Source organism: Eptesicus fuscus, chromosome 8 (assembly GCF_027574615.1).
Source record: "Eptesicus fuscus isolate TK198812 chromosome 8, DD_ASM_mEF_20220401, whole genome shotgun sequence".
Classification (NCBI taxonomy): domain Eukaryota; kingdom Metazoa; phylum Chordata; class Mammalia; order Chiroptera; family Vespertilionidae; genus Eptesicus; species Eptesicus fuscus.
The window spans coordinates 25,364,146-25,383,939 of record NC_072480.1 but is presented as its reverse complement, the minus strand read 5'-3'; the positions used below and the strand labels follow the sequence as shown (position 1 = coordinate 25,383,939).

Here is a 19,794-nt window from a genome sequence, read left to right as displayed (position 1 = left end):
ACCCGGGGGACCACTAATCTCTTCAATTAAATCCCACACTACAGTAAACAGCCTTGGGAATGTTTGTTATCCATTTAAATAACTATAAGGAGGAATGTTTTGATATTTCCAGAAAACAACACTAGTAAAATAAATACTTTATTTTGTATTGGGCATTGGATTATTTATTAACATTGTATCTCGAGACCTAAAAAATTATTTTTATAGAATCAGGTCTATGAAAATCTATGAATTTAAAGCATTTACATATGTTGCATTTTTCATGCAACAGCGAAAAGTTTGCATTGAACTTGTAGTCATTTAACTTTGAATATGTCAAGAAGTATTAGCCATGATGACTTTGTTGGTGTAATATATTCACAAATACATTTAGTTACAGTGATTCCAACTGTGATATTGTTTGACACAAAACCATTTATGGTCAAAATTGGAATTCAGAGTTACCTCTAAAATTATAGTCTTAACTTTGCACTGTTACCTTGTGGCATTGTACTACTTGCAAATCATTAAGTGAATTCACAGTTCTTTGCTTAGTAGCCCAAAACTTAATTATGTTAATTCCTTATCACAGAAAAGTATAGACCATTAAGTCACACTTACTACAAAATTGTAAAATCTTTTTTTTAAGCCAAAGATATGTTTTTGTTTTTTAATTGATGAGAGAGAGAGAGAGAGAGAGAGAGAGAGAGAGAGAGAGAAACATCAATGTGAGAAACATTGATAGGCTGCCTCACACAGGCCCCATTACTGGGGATCAAACCCACAACCTGAGCATGTGCCCCAGAATGAAACCTGTGACCAACCCTTCTATGTAAGGGACAACACTCTAACCACTGAGAAACACAGGTCCAGGCCAAAGTTGTAAAATCTTAATGAGCCTTTCTGACTGAAATTTATATAATCATGTTTGATCTGAAATGATAGATAATTAGAGTATCAATTAAACAAATCTAAAGACATTATTTTAAAATTAAATAATTTAGAATCCATTTAAAATATATAAAACATTATATCATACCTATATTTAATAATTTGTTTAGCCATATCTGCTAATTATTGAGAGGTAATGTCTTAAAACTTCTTTTGAATCATAAGTTGTTCAAAAATGTATATATCTGGAGACTTCATTTGTTAGATAAAATTCTATACATTTTAGAGAGCCATTGTTCTCTGGTAAGAAGACCATCTCTGTGACTCAAACATTCTCTTAGTAATGGAAGATTCTGATCCCTCTTTATTCTTCAGATAGAGTAGAAAAAGTACAGTGAGCTCAAGATAATATATTCCTTCTCACTTAAGGAACAGAAAAGTTATGAAGAGTCTAGGATAAAGACAGTTCAGGGTGGAGTTCTAATACAGAGAAAAATGTATACAGTAGTTTTGATTCTCATAGTGCTTCATGGAGGAAAGTCTAGTTTCTTTAGTGATTGTAGAAGTGGATGGAGGGGAAGATTTGATAATCACGGGTGAAGTGTCTATGACAGCTTTGGCAGAATGTTGAGAAGTGCCTTGGTGAATTTGAGCTTCGGGAATATGGTCACTGGTGTAACAAATCAGATGAAGATGATTGGTCAAACCCACTCCCATAAAGTGAACATTTGGCACAGGAACTCTTCTGGAGATACCACTGGGATTAACTGGGAGAAATATGGCATTTCAATAGAGGCAACAGGCAACAAATGTCCCCACACACTGAAAGTTTCAGTGATGTTCACATGGAAAAACTACCATGGGAAACTGAGTTTACTCACTAGTCTCACCCAGTTCCAATGTGAAAGTATGCTACTCCTGTTATCAAAGAGAAAAGACCCTTGGTAGTTTGTGGCCAAACAGCGTCTGGAAAAACGGCAGCATTTTTCTTGCCCATTTTGAGTCAGATTTATTTATATAGTCCAGGTGAGACGTTGAGGGCCATTTAGGAAAATGGAAGGTACAGGTGCTGCAAACAATAACCAATCTCTTTGGTATTAACACCAACAAGATAACTGGCAGTACTGATGTATAACAACCCCAGAAAAACTGTGTACAGATCTGGAGTTAGTCCTTGCACTGTTACCGTAGTACTTATGTTAGCCAGCAGATTTGAGACTTAGGACATGGATGCCACTTGTTAGTATCCTCTCCCAGACACTTGGTTGAAATGATGGAAAGAATAAAATACTGGATTAGACTTTTGCAAATACTTGGTGTTGGACAAAACTGACCCAGAGTTAGATATGGGGTTTGAATCTCAAATAAGTAGAATACATAAACAAGATACAATGCCACCAAAGAAAATTCACACCATGACATTTAGGTGTGAATACTGATTCACACCTAAAGGAAATACTGATTCTTGGTCATGATTTCTTACACAGTTTGTTGGCTATAGAAAGATTTGGCCCTATCTCTGAGGACATCACACAGAAAGAGTCAGTCATTTCTGCCTGACCTCCTAAAACAACAGGCAAGGATTCACTGACAGTATTTGTGGAAACCAAAAAGAGGGCAGATTCTCTCAAGGGGTTTTTATTCTGTGCACAATATGCTTGTACTTGTGTCCATGAAGAGTGCTTAGAGAGAAAAAAGAGCAGAGGCCTTCACTAGTTTTTCTCAAGAAAAAGCCAAATTCCGGAGTCTATAGCAGTAGCAGCAAGAGGGCTGGATCCTTCAAATGTGAAACAAGTTATCAATTTGAATTACTGAATAATACTGAAGTCTATGGACATCACATTGGCTGTACAGGATTTACAGGAAACTATGGCCTTGCCTTTTGTTCCTCAACAAAAGGAACATAAATATTATCAAGGATTTGTTGGATTTTCTTCTGGAAGCTAAACAAGAAGTGTCATCTTGGTTAGAAAATATGGCATAGACACACAACCAAAAGGTGACAGTCACAGGCATTCTAGGAGGAATAAGTTCTGTGGAGGATTCCGTGCCAGAGCTATCCATGTAGTAGCATGCCAGCAATTCCAGCTCCAGTAGCGGCTGTTGCAGCAGCAGCCGTAGTGTTGGAGGCGGCCACCACAGCAGCAGAGTTGGGTGGAGGTTGCTGTGGAGGCGTTTACAGCAATGATCGCATGGAAGAAATGATAACACCCAAGAGGTTGACGAGTGTGGCGACGGGGGATGCTTTCCAGTAGATCAGCCTGCTAAACATGGTGATATGGAAAACACATGAAACTTAGTCAGTCTATGCCTTGTGTAGCCTCAAGAACACACTGCGAATTACCAACTGTGTCATCCCAGTACTTCTGTTTTTTAAAGGAGCCCAAGGTCACAAGAAGAGATGAGAGTAATAGCAGCCCAGTTTCAAGGGCAGTTGGAAGACTTCCTCTGCTATAGTTTGTATTCACTCCCCTTCTGATCACCTCCATCCCAAACTGCATTTATTATTTTGCCAGTATAATTTGTTGTTCACATACTACTGTGCCTAAGAACTTTATGTCAACTTTTATTTTGATGTCTTCTTCACTCATTAATGCTTAAGGTATCAATTGTTGACAAAATAGTTTACTAGGGATACTTTTTAAATTCTGTACATTTTGAACTTGAGCACACTCACATACGAAACTATTCATTATTAAAGTGTTTAAGGAGAAGGGTGATTTTAATACAAACTTCTATCATAAGGATATTTTTCTTCCTAAGTATGTCATTATAGAGAACAGAATATTATATATATATATATATATATATATATATATATATATATATATGTAATAGATTAAAATATTGGTATGGCACTGCCATCCTTTTTCTTTAATATAAGAATGTGCTTTGCCTTATGCTTATAAGGAGACCTGATTCTAATGAAGCAAATGTCAGACATGCAGGGGATATTGAAAATTACTAGAGAAACTCAAGTGAGTCCTGATGAATCTACCTATTCAGCACAGGAAAATTAAACAGTACCTGATTACTGTTTGCTAAGACTGGGCTCATCTGTGCACAATTTAATTTATGGTTTTAATTTACCTTTAATGCAAAATATAACTTCCAAGGATTTAATATTTTACTTGTTCTTAATAAATCTGCTGTGAATGTGAGTTAGTTGTATATGATTTTTAGAAGCAATCTTGGAGCCTAAAAAAAATCCAACTAAATCACAGTTTTTAATGTTTGCTATATATATAAAATATGCCTGCAATAATATTTCAGTATTTAGTGGTGACATTTGCCTTGAATGGAAAAGAGCAAAAGATTTAAAAAAAAACACCCTACTTCCCTTATAATTTTCTTTATTAGCATATTTTAGTAAGGCAGGACATATGACTCTTGAAATGGCTAATCTTCTGGATATTCAATTTCAAGTGATTGGTGTTTACAAAAAAAAAGAGCTCAAGGAGCAAAATCTAGGAGGATGAAAAGAAATGTGATGTTTATTGTGAGTTTCAAGGACAGAAGTTAAAAACTCTTAATCATGAGCTAAAAGTTCACAAAATTCTGCTTATTCTGATTACATACACCCTGTTACCCACATTTAGAGCTACTAGTGAATTTCCCAAATCCTTTCTTAAATGGCACTTCAAAAGTATTTTAGCTTAAGTTTCCATTTTATGTATTTAAGAAAATATTCCACAAAGCACCGATTTAAAGAAAATAGAAAATAGGGAGGCGGGGGAAGCTTCATGCAAAGTGATCAATGAGCTTTCCTGACTTATCTTGCCTTCTGTACCACAAATAATATTAGAAATATTTTTTTACTCTAAATTTATTTTTATTTAGTGGTCAAGCATGTCTGGGATATACATCAAATCACCCTTCTGCTTAAGTTTGTTATTTTCTTTGCTCAGATTAGAAAACAAAAACATAATTTTTATTATAAGAAAAGTTGGGGAAGGGAAAACCTAAAATTGAAAACTCTTCATAGTTATTTATTTATTTTATTTTACTTTAAAATTTTTTGTGGTTAGAATGGAAAATGTACCTAAAGAACTTTGACTTCACTTGAGTAGTGGAAGAAAAAGTTAGAGATATTTGCTGAAGGGCCTAAGAGAAGGTCATGGGTAAATTCCCTGCCTGTAGAGAGCAGAGAGCCTTCCAGCACTGGCATTCCTTACAGATTCAAGTTAAAATGACCCAGTGCATTACAAGGTACAAACACTTTAGTGAGGACAGCATTCTTTTTTTTAGAGAATAAATAAACAAATAAGTAAACAAATAAAGGTTATCAACTACCTGTGACACAGTTGCCTTTGCCATGTGATCTTCCATTCTTATTATATTAAAAACCATTTTTAAATTTAAAAAACAATAAGACGATACAAGGTCTCAATGAGCTTCTAAAGAAACCACAAAAATTGAATAACAAATGACAAATCATCCCTTGGTATTTAGCATCAATTTGATAATTTTTTTTACATTGAATTGGACATAACTGGTTCTCTAACAATGATAGTGAAGTGTTAGTTAAGCACAAAAAGTCATAAGAGACATACAGACAATTATTCCCCATTTCATATGTTTATTTTAATATGTATTCTGCCAAGGCCATAAAATTTTTCTCTGAGTCTGAAAGATTAACAGACTTTACTTATTGAATTGTGGCTGACCTAATTATATCACTTCAATTTGAGAATTCATTTTTCACATTTCAAGAAACAATTAAAAATTAGAAGAAACACAAAAGGGATAAAATGTGCTTGGACACCGTATGAAGAAACAGTATAGAGCAATGTTTAAAAATACAGACAATCTTGTGAATCTCAGCTTTTTTCCCTGTATATAAACTTGCACAAGTTACATAATATTCCTGGGTTTAAGTTTCCTTATTTATGAAATGAAAATATTAACATATACTTCACTATATTATTGTGAATATTGAATAAATTAAAACATGTGAATAGCTGCGAACAGAGTTAGGTGTATTATAAATGTGCGGTATTAAGATATGACTTGTTTCCCTAAATGGTTGACCATATTCCATTTCTACAATACTGGTTTTAGTCCATGTCTTATTTCTCTATAATTTTAGTTTGTTTCCCTTTTTATGGTAAATAATTTTTTAAATGAGAAACTTAATATTACTTAAGTTATTCTATCATATACATAGAAAATTCCACAAGGCAATGTGATGATTAGGTATTCTTTTCAAAGATGTTTCAAATGAATGTAAAGGTTTTCTTTAAGTAAATTTGACGGTTTTAAAATGCAAAATAACTGAATAAATAAAGTGTATTGAAAATTATTCATAAAAATGGAAAAATATGGTCTTATATATATAACCTGCTTCTGTGGATTTTATAATAAAATGATACAATTGATATAGTTATATTCATAAGAATAAGAAAGTAAAAATACTAAAAACGTTACTTATAATTATTCTATACTCTAAAACCAGTACTTCTGTTTAGAAACAATTTTAGTTTTTAGACAGGTAAATAAATAGAGGATTGGTCTTGAAGATATTTCAATATCAAAAAAATAAACATTAGCCCAGCTGGTGTGTCACAGTGGTTGAGCATCGACCTAGGAACCAGGTCAAGGCATATGCCCAGGTTGCAGGCTCACCCAGTAGAGGGCATGAAGGAGGCAGACCATCAATTATTCTCTCCATCATTGATGTTTTTATCTCTTTCTTCCTCTTCCTATCTCTTTGAAATTAATAAAAATACATTTAAACAATAAAACTTAAAAATTATCTCATAAAAACACGAAGCAACATATGAATATACAAATATACCAACTCACTATAGAAAGACATTATCTACTCAGATTTTGAGTCTACAATTGCATTGGAAATAGCTTCCTGAAATACATGGGTAACCTATCTCCGGCTCTTATACCTGGAAAATATAACACCCTGTCATGAGTAATACAAACATCATTCATTAGATAATCTAATTTCATTGAAATGTTCTATTTATGGCAAAATTTCAATTTTGCACAAAGATTAGAAGAGATTTTTAAACATTTAAATATTAGCATCTTCACTTATAGAGAGAATTATCATTTCATTTCAGTAAGGATACTGGCATATTAAAGGAATATAGAATGTAATGTTCAATTGTTAAATTCAGAAGACTAACAAGATTTTTGTTTAAGTATCACTGAATGATGGTTTTAATTCATATCTTAAGGTAAGAAATTTTTAATTAAAATTTGATCTAGGGATTATTAATTTGAAGTGATAAGATATAATGCTAAAATTATATTTTATAAAAATATGCATAGTTAGGGTATTTTGATAGCCTACCAACTCTGTACTTTTTTATATTTATTTACTTATTTTTAAATACATTTTTATTGATTTCAGAGAGGAAGGGAGAGGAAGAAAGAGATAGAAACATCAATGATGATAGAAAACCCTTGATCGACTGCCTCTTGCATGCCTCACACTGGGGATCCAGCCCACAACCCAGGCATGTGCCCTGACCAGGAAACTCTGTACATTTTTAATATAAACATTAAGGCTTTAAATTTTATTATTATTCATCAGAAGTAAATTGACTTATTTAAATTATAATATACGTTGTGTCAGTTACAACAACAACATACTGAAATATGCATCTCAATGTTGTCACTTGAAAAAATACAGTAAAAGTTAAAATTCATCATAATAAGATAAAATTATATATATATAGAAAACAGTTATATGTATATATTATTTCTGAAAACTAAATATTACATATTTATACTTATCAAAATAGCATATAACTCTGCATAATAGAGAGAAATTATATCTAATTTTCTGAAAAGAAATCTGTGTTGATGTCAAATTATTTTAAGAGAGGAGAAGACTAAATAGTTTATGCAGTATAATAATTCTCATATCAGGGAGTAAGAAAAAGTGCCAGCATATTAAATTATGGATTATAAATTCAATCTGATAATCCAGAATTCAGTGATTATGACAATAATACATTCATAGGTTTTATATTACGTATTCATGTTTACATGAAATGCAAACTTTCTTAAGAAGAAAAGAAATAATATAATTAATTGAGATATAAGAATTTTAGAAAGTTAGAATATAAATTCAAATTAGAATAGTCCAAATTAAAAGCCAGAATACAAATTGATATATATGAGAAATATAGAATTTCTCTTTGAAACAGAATTGGGGTCAAAGAAATGCCAAAACTAGCCCAAACCTATATAGAGAGAGTCAGTGGGATTTAGGAGATTTTATTAAGTCTAAGAGGTGATCATGATATGCTCCCTAAATTTCCAGGATCTACAAAACTACCAGGAAGGAGAAAAGGATACAAGGGTGTGTGAAGAAGAAAAAGACACAATCCGTATAGTCAAACTGTGAGGCTTGCAAAGCCCAAGCTTTGGTGAGGCTTGTGTTTCTGTCTCCCACTAGCCAGGTGTATGTATATGGGTGGGGATGCATGTACCTTAAAATAAAAGGTTCCAGCTGGACTTCTGCTTAAGCAAAAGGTTGATTGACCTTCTCTTGTGCATACCTGCACAATAGAGAAGAGAATGAGGGAGATATCACAGAACAGAGAAAAAAACAGTCAGGAAGTACTAGCATTCCGTGTTGTATTTCTAGGATAGAAGTGAGTTTTTCATTGGGAAAGTGGATACCCCAGGAATTAATAGAGCTCGAACTGCTGTTATTTCTTCCAAGAGGATTGCCTGCCAGGTGACAAATGCCAAAAGCATGAGCTTGTGAATGCAAAAGGTAGCAGGAGGTAAGGGGATTCATAGAGGAGGACTAAGTAGAACTGGATCTTCATAACGGGGAATCCCAGGAGCCTAAGAACACACACATGAACCTATTGGAAAAGCAAGTTCTTGGACCTGCACTGCACAGAGGACATTAATGGCCCACCAGTGCAAGCCAGTGTGTCAAAACCAGCAAAGTAAAATACAGCAAGTGTCAGTTGGGTAAATAGATACTTCCTTCCTACCATTTTCCTTTCTCTTCAATAATGTGGAAGAATCAATTTTAAAGAGGGAAAATGGAAACAGTAACTCAAAGCCAACCATGGTTTGTTTATTTATTTATTTACTAGAGGCCTAGTGCATGAAATTCGTGCACGGAGGGGGGCATCCTTCAGCCCGGCCTGCGCCCTCAAGGGATGTCCAACTGCCAGTTTAGGCCTGATCCCCGACCGAGGGCAGCTCCTGTGTTGAGCGTCTGGCCCCTGCTGGTCAGTGCGCATCATAACGACTGGTCATTCCACTGGTCATTCCGCCGTTCAGTCGATTTGCATATTAGGGTTTTATTATATAGGATTTATTTATTTATTTATTCATTTATTTAGGGTGCCAGATAAAACATGAACTGAGGTCAGGAGTTGAAGAGAAAAGATTTAATCAATTCATCCTTAGCTGCATTGATCTTTAAAACCAGTAGTCACTAGAGAATTGTGGAATCAGCTCAAAATATAGTTAAAGAGTAAGCATGGATATTTGACCGAGACATTAAATTTAATGAATGGTAAAGCAATATTTTATTTATAGTCCTCTGATTTGAGACTCCTTAATATAGTAGTTACCATATTCAGAACATTTGTGAATAGCTGTTTCTTTTAATAGAGCTGTGTTACTTTTAATATACTGCAGAGATTCTAAAAATATCTACTTGACTTTTAAAAATATATACATATACTAAAAGAAAGCCTTTATTCCTTTAAAGGAAGTAGTACAATAGAAATTCATACAGAATGAGACTCAATGATTATGCTTTTTCTTGGTGCTGTAGATGTTTCAGAGGTGAAAATGTCATGCTTAATATTACTTCTCTACATTATTTTAGAAATGGATAAAAGAAGATAGTAAATAAAATTTTACTTTGTCTTTTTTTGTTGAACAGAAAACACGGGTGGGGAAGCACTAAAAAAATGATTCAAAACTTCCCCTTCTTCTTTATCTCTTCACAAAATATTTACTAGCAAAGGAAAGTTTTACAATATTTTAAAATTACCCTCTTAAGTAGTATTTGTATTTCCAATAAACGTGCTTGTGTGTTTTTTTTTTTTGTTTCAAATAAGAACCTTTGATGTAAATATAAAGTGTATATCTCTAATCCACATGCCTTATTTTCTTAAATGAGTCACATAGAATATAAGTAATAACACTGTGATAGAAAACATTATTTACATAGATGAATTCACTCTTTCTCAGAAAATCCATGAATTCAAGTTAATTGCTCAAGGTAAGATTTTGTTCTCTCTTTTATGTGAAGAGTATTATTCACAAAAGCCATGGTTAACACTTTAGATAAATAATAAGTTGGTAAGAAAATAGACAGCTTTTAGTGACAAAGTACATTTGAAATCAAGAATATTTTGTTCAGTTAAATTTTAAGCATCAGATGCCCAGCTGCCGTGGCTCAGTGGTTGAGTAACTACCTATGAACCAGGAGGTCATGGTTTGATTCCTGGTCAGAGCACATGCCCGGGTTGTGGGCTGGATCCCTAGTGTGGGTAGGGCATGTAGGAGGCAGCCAATAAATGATTATCTCTCATCATTGATGTTTCTGTCTCTCTCTCTCTATCCCTTCCTCTCTGAAATATTTTTTTTAATTTAAAAATTTTAAGAATCAGAGTTTCTGAATAACAGTTCTAAAATAAATTTTATTCTAATGTAATGCTTCATGAATAATATCTCATTTTGCACAGTAATTTTTAAAACTATTTATTAGAAATGAATTTTGCAAATTTATAAAATTGTATAGTTAGATGAATGTGAGAAAACATTTTCAAGTTCTGAATGAGAAGAAATGATATTTGTAAATCATATTTTTTTGAAAATTTATTAATTATTTCATGGCACCACTTCCAGCAAATTCTCTAAGGAAAGGTGTAGGGGAATGGCCTGGCTTTGGTTTGTAAAAACCCATTCATTTTAAATAGTCTACAAAAGTGGCTTCTAAAGGTATTACAAAGAGTTGGGAGGCATGTGGGCAAAGGGAGATAAAGGAAAATCCTAGAGAGAGAAAGAAAATATTTGAAACTCAGTCCTGTGGAACAGTCTAAGGGCAATGGCAAAACTTGAGGTATGTTGAAGGATATCATGGTAGAATATGTATCTGAGTATGAATAGCTGTGAGTCTTATTTATTCGGTTGTACATGATATCCCCTGGGCTCTTTCCATATGAAGATATGCATCTCAGTTTATTGATTTTAATCAGTGCAGTATTAACTAAATCATTTAATTCTAGGAAAGTAAACAAATCACCTAATACATAAATATTAAGTATAAATTTTAACTGACAGTGGAAAGTAGTTGCTTAAGTCAACACCAAGTATTAATGTATTTTGACAAACAGCATTCAATTATTACAGCATATAACTGTGTCTTCATTTTCAAAAAATATACCTCCTAACCAATATTTTAAACTATATTACAGCACCCCACTATACACAGTGTCTCATATTTGGTCATTTCAGACATCAAAAGGATTGCCAATAACTAGGAAGTAATCTTAGCAGTTCTAAATAGGCTATTTACAATAGCCAATTTTCACACAATTTTCATTTGCGAGGTCAGCTAGCTCCCAGTATTATAAAAATTAAAGGCTGTAATTCACAGTGGGCAGGCTAATAAATATATGTTCAATAACTACTGTTTTAAATTATGAAATAGTGACAGTGACAACATAAGACACCCAAAAGTGTAAACATAGATGCTATGAATATCAAACTTTATAGAAAAAGCAAGAATATAAAAATCAACATAAATGAAACAAAATAATTCAATTAAATCCTAATTGTTATTTTATTTTAGTTATTTTTATGCTGGAATTGTTATTGTAATAAAATCAATTTCCACCTATTACCTTATAAGCACACACTCATCGAACAGCACGCCCCAATGTCCTCATTGTTGCCACCTAAATGTATTTTATGTATGTTCATTAAAACAGAAAAAAAATTATGAAAGAAGATCTCAATAAATAAGGGAAGTATGTAATGGTAAAAACCTCTCATTCCTGTTGGATATCACCCTGTTATTATGATAGAACCAGTGTAAAATCATGAAGAAATATTCTGATACTTTGAATAGTATGAGACGCAAAGGAAAGATAATTTTGCCTTAATATTGGATGCTCTGAGAATATTAGGGTACAGCAACCATAACAATGTACATTTGGCAAGATTGTTTAGGAAAGTGGAAACACTGAGGTTTCTCTAAGTGACCTGCTAATGTCACTTAGAGACACAAAGAAGGGTAGAAATGCCAAAAGGTGATTGGAAACTTCCTTGTGTAACGAAAATCCTATGTGGAGGATCCTCAGAAATAACCACTTTCAGAGGTCTGAGGTCCTGTTTTTCCTCATGAAGGATTATCACTGCAGTAGATACTTAAAATATAAACATTTTGATTCTCGATAATAAAATAATTTCTTCAGAATATTCCTTTATGTGCAACCATTCTTGCACGGGTAAAGTTAGTTTCTTACTGTCCTGCATTGTGATGTGATTGATATATTCAGACAGTTTGACAAATTTCAACCAGAGGTGATTTAGGCAAAGATCCACATCTTACATTTTAAGGGAAATTATTCTCTGAAATAATGGCTCAGCTCCTACTTGGAGATTCCAGATGGACCTCTTTTCATTTGAAATTCAAGTCCTGAGCTCTATGCAGCTTGGTCCTTGCCAATTCTCCCTGGGTCTCATGGTGACCCCTTTCGTCTTCTTGGATCGATAGTTCTTCTTAAGCAGAAAAAACAAAGCTTCAGGCCAAAATAAGACAGAGAGAGAAGTGAAAATAAAAAGACACATATTTCTCTCATGTGATTTGTTTACTTCATTCACTGCAGGCCACATACTCAGTGTTTTAAAGTCAGAGAATCATGGTGGGAAGGAGAAAAACCAATATAATCTCCTTTTCATTGTAGGTTAGGGGTTATTCAACATTGTTCCAATATTCCTGCTCTATTTCATCAATAAATTTTTGTGGTGTTTTTATATTATGTTGTGGTCTTTTGTCAGTACCCTTGTATGTATGTCCATCATGCTAATAAGTATGCAAGTATGAAGCAGTGAAAATACTTTCTATTTACTTATAAGATGTCTTAAGATGTATTTAATTTCATATAAAGTAAATTTATGGATATAGAATAGATTTCCTTATAAAATCATTTAAACTTTGTTATCAGCAGTTATATAATTGAATACACAGTTTTGTCTGTATATTGACTAGATTTATTTCTAAAAATCCATGTAATATATTTTGAGAATTTTTTTCAGAAACATTCCATAGTCTCCTCACAGTTGTCTTGGGATACTGAGAGATTGCCAATAGTGAGTAATAAGAAAAATATATCTTTAACATTTGGGGACATGGTAATAACACATGACAGATCTGAAGTAAAGGAGATATGTATGTTATGAGGTAGGTTACTAAATAGTTTCCTTTACAATAACAAGAGTTATTCCAGAAATTCCCTAACTACTTCCATGTCACTCATGGAAACGTGAAACCCTCAGTCTGTACTATGAGTTCTGGTTAACTTTTATAGAATCAGTCAAAATAAATATTCATGAAAAACAGGTTCATTTTTTTTAAAGGGATATTTCCAAGGTTATAAGTGTGTAAGGACAATAATGGAAATTGAGTTTTAGTTCTTTGTATGTACTTCCCCTAGTTTGTGTCATGGAAAAGGGCACTTTGTATAAATGGAAATCAAGTTATAAGTCTTGTATGTAGCAAAAGTAGAGGTCATATAAGTCTGCATTTTTTGCACCAATCTTTTATATTTAGCATGTCATAGGGTTTTGCATAGATAATTTTAGAAAGATGAAAGTATAGATCAGAATCACATTTAATCTACTATTCTAAAATTAAAAAGTTACAATTTCTCTGGTCTTATCTGCTTGATTTACACCATCAGGATTCATGGCCTTTATGCTTTGCTTCTAGCTTTCAGTAAAGTGAAGAGTCAAATTTATGGTTATTTGTATCTAGATGACAAACTCTTCCTTTTCAGACAAATCATATGTCTACTGACATTTTACTCTGTAGACTATCTTTGATTTTCTTTAATATTTATAATTTTTTTTCTATTTTGTGTACATCTGACTGACAGTACTGACAATACCTAAACTCTTTTATTTAAAAATCAATAATTATTATAGATATCATACTAATGCAGAGTATCCTGGAATATGGTAAAATGATAGTTACTTGGTTAGTATTTTACTATATTTTCCACTTTATTTTTATAGCAAATATTTTATGATTTAATTTGAAAAATATCACCAATTCAGGAAACACTGAAAATAGCAGTGAGTTATAAAATAAGTGAACTTTTAGTAATTTTTTATTCCATGAAAGTGGTATATGATTAGCAGATTTCAGTTAAATTCCTCCTAATATTTGAGTCAAGGGAATCAATTCACAAAAGAAAGTCACACTAATTAAAAATATGATCTATAACAACTATTTTTAATGTGCATACATGAGTGTATATGTATGTTTTTTTTAAATTTTAGTTTGTAATTATAATTGTAAAAATGTATTATTAAAGAAATGAAACATGTTCAACTAAAATTGGAACTGAATACTGTGCTTAATGTCTAAGTCACAAGTTTTATTTTTCTGAATCATCATGCCACATGCTATACACATTTAACTGCAAGGAAGTTAATTAAAGATATACAAGTCATATTTTTTGTTCAATAAATGTCAGTTATTTTTATTGAATTTATTGGAATGACATTAATTAATAAAATTATACAGGTTACAGACATACAGTTCCAGAATACATCATCTATATATTGAATTGTGTGTTTACCACCTCAAGTCAAGTCTCCCAAGTCAAGTCTCCTTCCATCACCCTTTATTCCTCCTTTATTATTAAGTTGATACAAAGTTTTAAGAAAGTATGCAATTGGTCATTAAAATTATAAAGAAATAAATAAAAAAGTACTATTCTTACTTATAAAGTCATTCTAGCTAAATTTTCATCACAATAATATACTAAATTCTCATAAAAAGTTCACATAAGATAGAAATTAATGTAAAATCTGTTCATACTTCAAAGTTTGATTACAAAGAACATTCACTTTATTAACATCTTGTTACATATGTTTAAAGTTTTATATATATATATATATACACACACACACACATATATGCTTATATATGTATATATGTATGTATTTCTGTTTAGCTCTACAGATACTGGATAACTATATACATATCAATTTGTATGTTCGATTTTTACTAGATTATATTATTATACTCAATTCTAATATATTTAGTTACATGGCTTATACAGTATATCAAAGCAGTTCATAAGGAAAAAAATATTTATTTCCACAAAAATATGTTACTTAATTTTTAAATAGGTTTTATTTTATTACTAGAGGCCTGGTGCATGAAATTCGTGCACGAAGGGGGGTTGTCCCTCAGCCTAGCCTGTACCCTCTCCAATATGGGACCCCTTGAGGGATGTCCGACTGCCCGTTTAGGCCCGATCCCACTGGGATCGGGCCTAAACGGGCAGTCGGACATCCCTCTCACAATCCAGGACTGCTGGCTTCCAACTGCTTGCCTGCCTGCCTTCCTGATTGCCCATAACCGCTTCTGCCTGCCAGCCTTATCACCCCCTAAACCACTCTGCTGCCAGCCTGTTTGCCCCCAACTTCCCTCCTCTGCCGGCCTGGTCACCCCTAACTGCCCTCTCCTGCAGGGTTGATCACCTCCAGCTGCCCTCCCTTGCAGGCCTTGTGCCTCCCAACTGCCCTCTCCTGCTGGCCATCTTGTGGTGGCCATCTTGTGTCCACATGGGGGCAGGATCTTTGACCACATGGGGGCAGCTATATTGTGTGTTGCAGTGATGATCAATCTGCATATTACTTTTTTATTAGATAGGATAGAGGCCTGGTACAGGGGTGGGGGCCAGCTGGTTTGCCCTGAAGGGTGTCCTGGATCAGGTGTGGGGCGGCCTGAGCAAGGGGCCTGTGGTGGTGTGCAGGCCGGCCACGCCCCCTAGCGACCCAAGCGGAGGCCCTGGTATGTGGAATTTATTTTCCTTCTACAATTGAAACTTTGTAGCCTGGAGCAGAGCCAAGCCTGGGGCTCCCTCTGAGTCCGGCCGGCAGCCATTTGTGTTGGGGTTATAATTGAAACTTTGTTGCCTTAAGCGGGTGGGCCTGGCCAGGGTGTGCGGAAAGCTTTGCTTCCCCTGTTGCTGGTGGCAACCCTGGCCTGCTCTCTCAAGCTCCATTCTGCCGCCATTTGTTTGAATTTGTTTACCTTCTATAATTGAAACTTTGTAGCTTGAGTGGAGACTTAGGCCTGGAAATGGCAGGTGGAAAGCTTGGCCTCCTCTGTTACCTAGGAAACCTTGCTCTCTGTGTCTGTAGCCATCTTGGATGGGGTTAATTTGCATACTTGCCCTGATTGGATGGTGGGCGTGGCTTGTGGGTGTGTCGGAGGTATGGTCAATTTGCATATTTGTCTATTATTAGAGAAGATGAATCACACCAGAATAAAGTAAGTCATAGTATTAATTTATGAGAAGGATAAGGTTTACCAAGTTATTTTATGCTTGAGATTGTTTTATTTAAGACTATGGTTACTATCCAGAACTAAAATTCCATTTCCTAGAAATAAATTTATTATTGCAATTATTTTCACATTTTAAAATTTGTTATGTATTTTCAAAATAAGTTCTATAAAAGTACGTATCTTTAAAAATTCTTGCTGTTGACATCACCATATATTTTAATAATTGAAAGAGGTAGTAAAAATACTGTAACTTGTTAATAACATTTTATTTGTAATTATAATTCTTTTAACATTTCAATATGTTTATTTTTCTATAATTTTGTTTTTATTTGTAAGAAAACTTTTTTTGCAGTGAGAAAATTTTGAAATTGATCATAGTTTTACATTGACCAAATACTATATTTTTCATAGGTATGTGTCTTATCTTTACTTATTCAAATATATGTTAACTATATTTGTATCTAATATTTAAATCAAAGTTTATTTAATCGTGTCTTATTATAATATGCTAATAATATGGCTGAATATTCGTTTTTATTAGCGTTTTACCTTGTTTTTACAATAACTTCTAAATTGATTTCATTAAGATCATGTTTTGAAAATATTTTGATGTTACTTATGGGCACAAAATATATATTTGTAGAATGCTTTAGTGAAGCTTAAATGCGTGATTTATCTATGCAAGTAATATATAACAGTGCTAAGGTGAATATATATTGAGAATTTATGAATGATTATTTATTTGTATTTCTTTAATATGTCAAGGACTAGAAAGAATTTATTGAAATACTTTAATACTTACATGTTTCTTGTTATCTTTTATATTCCTTTTACTTTTTTATATGTGTACTAGACGCTTGATGCACAAAGATTTGTGCAGAATGGGCCTTCCTTACCCTGGCTGCCGGCAAAGCCTTTACTCTGTCCTGGAGTCGCCTTTCTGCCTTCACTCCGCCCGGAGCCCCCTTTCCGCCTTCCCACGCTGCCCAGAGCCTGGAGCGGCTGGGGCGGTGAGAAACACCACTGGGCACCTGTGTATGCTAATTAACCCACCATCTTTGTTGGGTTAATTTGCATACTCACTCCTGATTGGCTGGTGGGAGTCGCGAAGGTATGGTCAATTTGCATCTTTCTCTTTTCTTAGTGTATATATATGTGAGTGTGTGTGTCTATTATTTCTTATACAATTTCAAAGAAATAAAGTTTTGTGATTAAATATTGTAAATCATGACTCAATCTTTTGTGTGGAGCATATTTTAATTTCAATAACTCAGATATTAATTTCATAATCAATTTTTAAAATTTTCTTGTGATATATTTATTAAAATTATTTTTTGTTTTAGTTTTTTTTCTCCTGTGGACATCAAATAGATATGGATTTTATTCTGTCATTTAAAAATTAATATGAGAAGATTCTTTTCTTAATATACATTATTATGTAAATATTTAAATTGGTTCATGCTTTCTAAGTGCTTTTTAATTGTTAAAATTATTTCAACTCATTTATTACCTGTATTCTGTTTAGTATAGTGGGATTTTCATCATAACACATTTTAAATAAGTAAACATTAAGTTTTTGGATATTTCAAATAATATATCTGTTGGAATTATGTGCCAATGCCAACATTGCTAGTACTGAATTCTCATTTGTAACTTTCCCTCTAAATATTTAAAGATAATCTATTGTTTTCTGATAATTTGCATTTTTAGATCAGGCTAACTCTTTCTTTGCTGTTGCCCTATTTCTCCCTTTTGTATTAGAATTTATTTTGTCTTTGAAATTGCTTAAATTAATGAGGATATGTCTTCTCTTTAGTTACTTTTTATAAGTCATTTGGGTAAATAACAAAAACTTTTTGCATATAAAGAATTTCCTGTACTTCAGAAAAAGTTGTATTGTGTCATATCTTCAAACACATTTCAGAAAATTTTATGTTATCTCTTAACTTTTATATTGCTTGTATGTCATTAATATGAACAATCTAGTCAACTTATTTTTTTTATTATAGGTTGGAATTTTACTAATTTTCTTATAGTGCCAAATTTGCACTTCCCTTCACCTAATGTTACTTCTTGTTTGGCTTTACCCTGCATACTGTTGTTTCTTTTAGCTTCCATTTAACTAGTAGTCATCTCTTTCTTCATCACCTTTCCTTTGGTACATCATAGAGTCCACAGAACAGTTTTAATGATTAAATTAACATCTTTTAAGTAAGAGCTTTCTAACTTTATTAGTGAAGACATAAAGTGTCTCTATAGTTTACTATTCCTTTCCAGAATTTTCTATTAGAGTAATTATCATATTCCCTCCATTTCTAGCAACTTTATTCAATGAAGACTTATTTCCTCTCATTAAGATTAATTATCTGATCCATTTTTCTTGATAGGGAATGACTAAAAATAGTTCTATTTTTCTCTAGTCAGAGATATTACTTATTAGGAAATGTTTTACAATTATTATTCATAATTCCTAGAAAAAATATACTACTGCTTTATTAAAGCATAAACAAAAGCCAGTGTTTTTAGTGGAAATAACATAATGGTGCAGAAAAAATTGGTGTTCATCCAGATATAATAAAACAGTTGCTTCCTACTTGGGTTAAAGAACTATGCAGCACACATAGAAGGATCAACCTTCATTTACTAAAATTGTATTCTGCCCTGGCCAGACATTTCAGTTGGTTAGAGCATTACCCAGATATGCCAAGGTTGAAGGTTCAAGTCTGGTCAGGGCATTTACAGGAATCAACCAATGTATGAATAAGTAAAATAACATATTGATGTTTCTCTATCTTGCCCTTTCTGTCTCCCTAAAATAAATTTTTAAAAAAGTAACTGTATTCCCCCAAAACTGTGTTAGAATTAATGATTTAGAACAGCAGGCATATATAAAATGCAAATATGAAAAATTACAATTAGGTCTTTAATAAGTTTAGGAATCTTTATATTATTTCATGAAATATTTCTAATGTTAATAGCCCACATCTCTAAATAAATCATCCCATTAAAATTATTGAATAAACCCTGGCCAGTATGGCTCAATTGGTGGGAGTGTGGACCTACACCTGTACACTGAGAGGTTGCAACTCCAGATCAGAGCACATACCCAGGTTGCGGGTTTGATCCTCTGTTGGGGTGTGTCAGGAGACAACCAATCAATGTTTCTCTCTCAGTCTCCCTTCTGCTTTTTCTAAAAATCAATAAAAACATACCCTTGGGAGAGGATTAAAAATTATTTAATAATATTATTGTAAGTATATTCAACAGAAATATAGTCAACAGGTATATATATTTAAAGAGTATAATGTATTTAACTTTAGATATAAGAATGCAAGTACAGTGATAAAATTTTGATGTTGACTTCCTCACAGACTAGGTTCTGTTTT

At 33.0% G+C, this 19,794-nt stretch overlaps 1 pseudogene; it reads left to right on the top strand.

The window, feature by feature from the left end:
* The first annotated feature begins 1,282 nt into the window (after positions 1-1,282).
* LOC103289708 (ATP-dependent RNA helicase DDX3X-like) lies at positions 1,283-3,125 on the top strand (annotated as a pseudogene).
* The last annotated feature ends 16,669 nt before the right edge of the window (positions 3,126-19,794 follow it).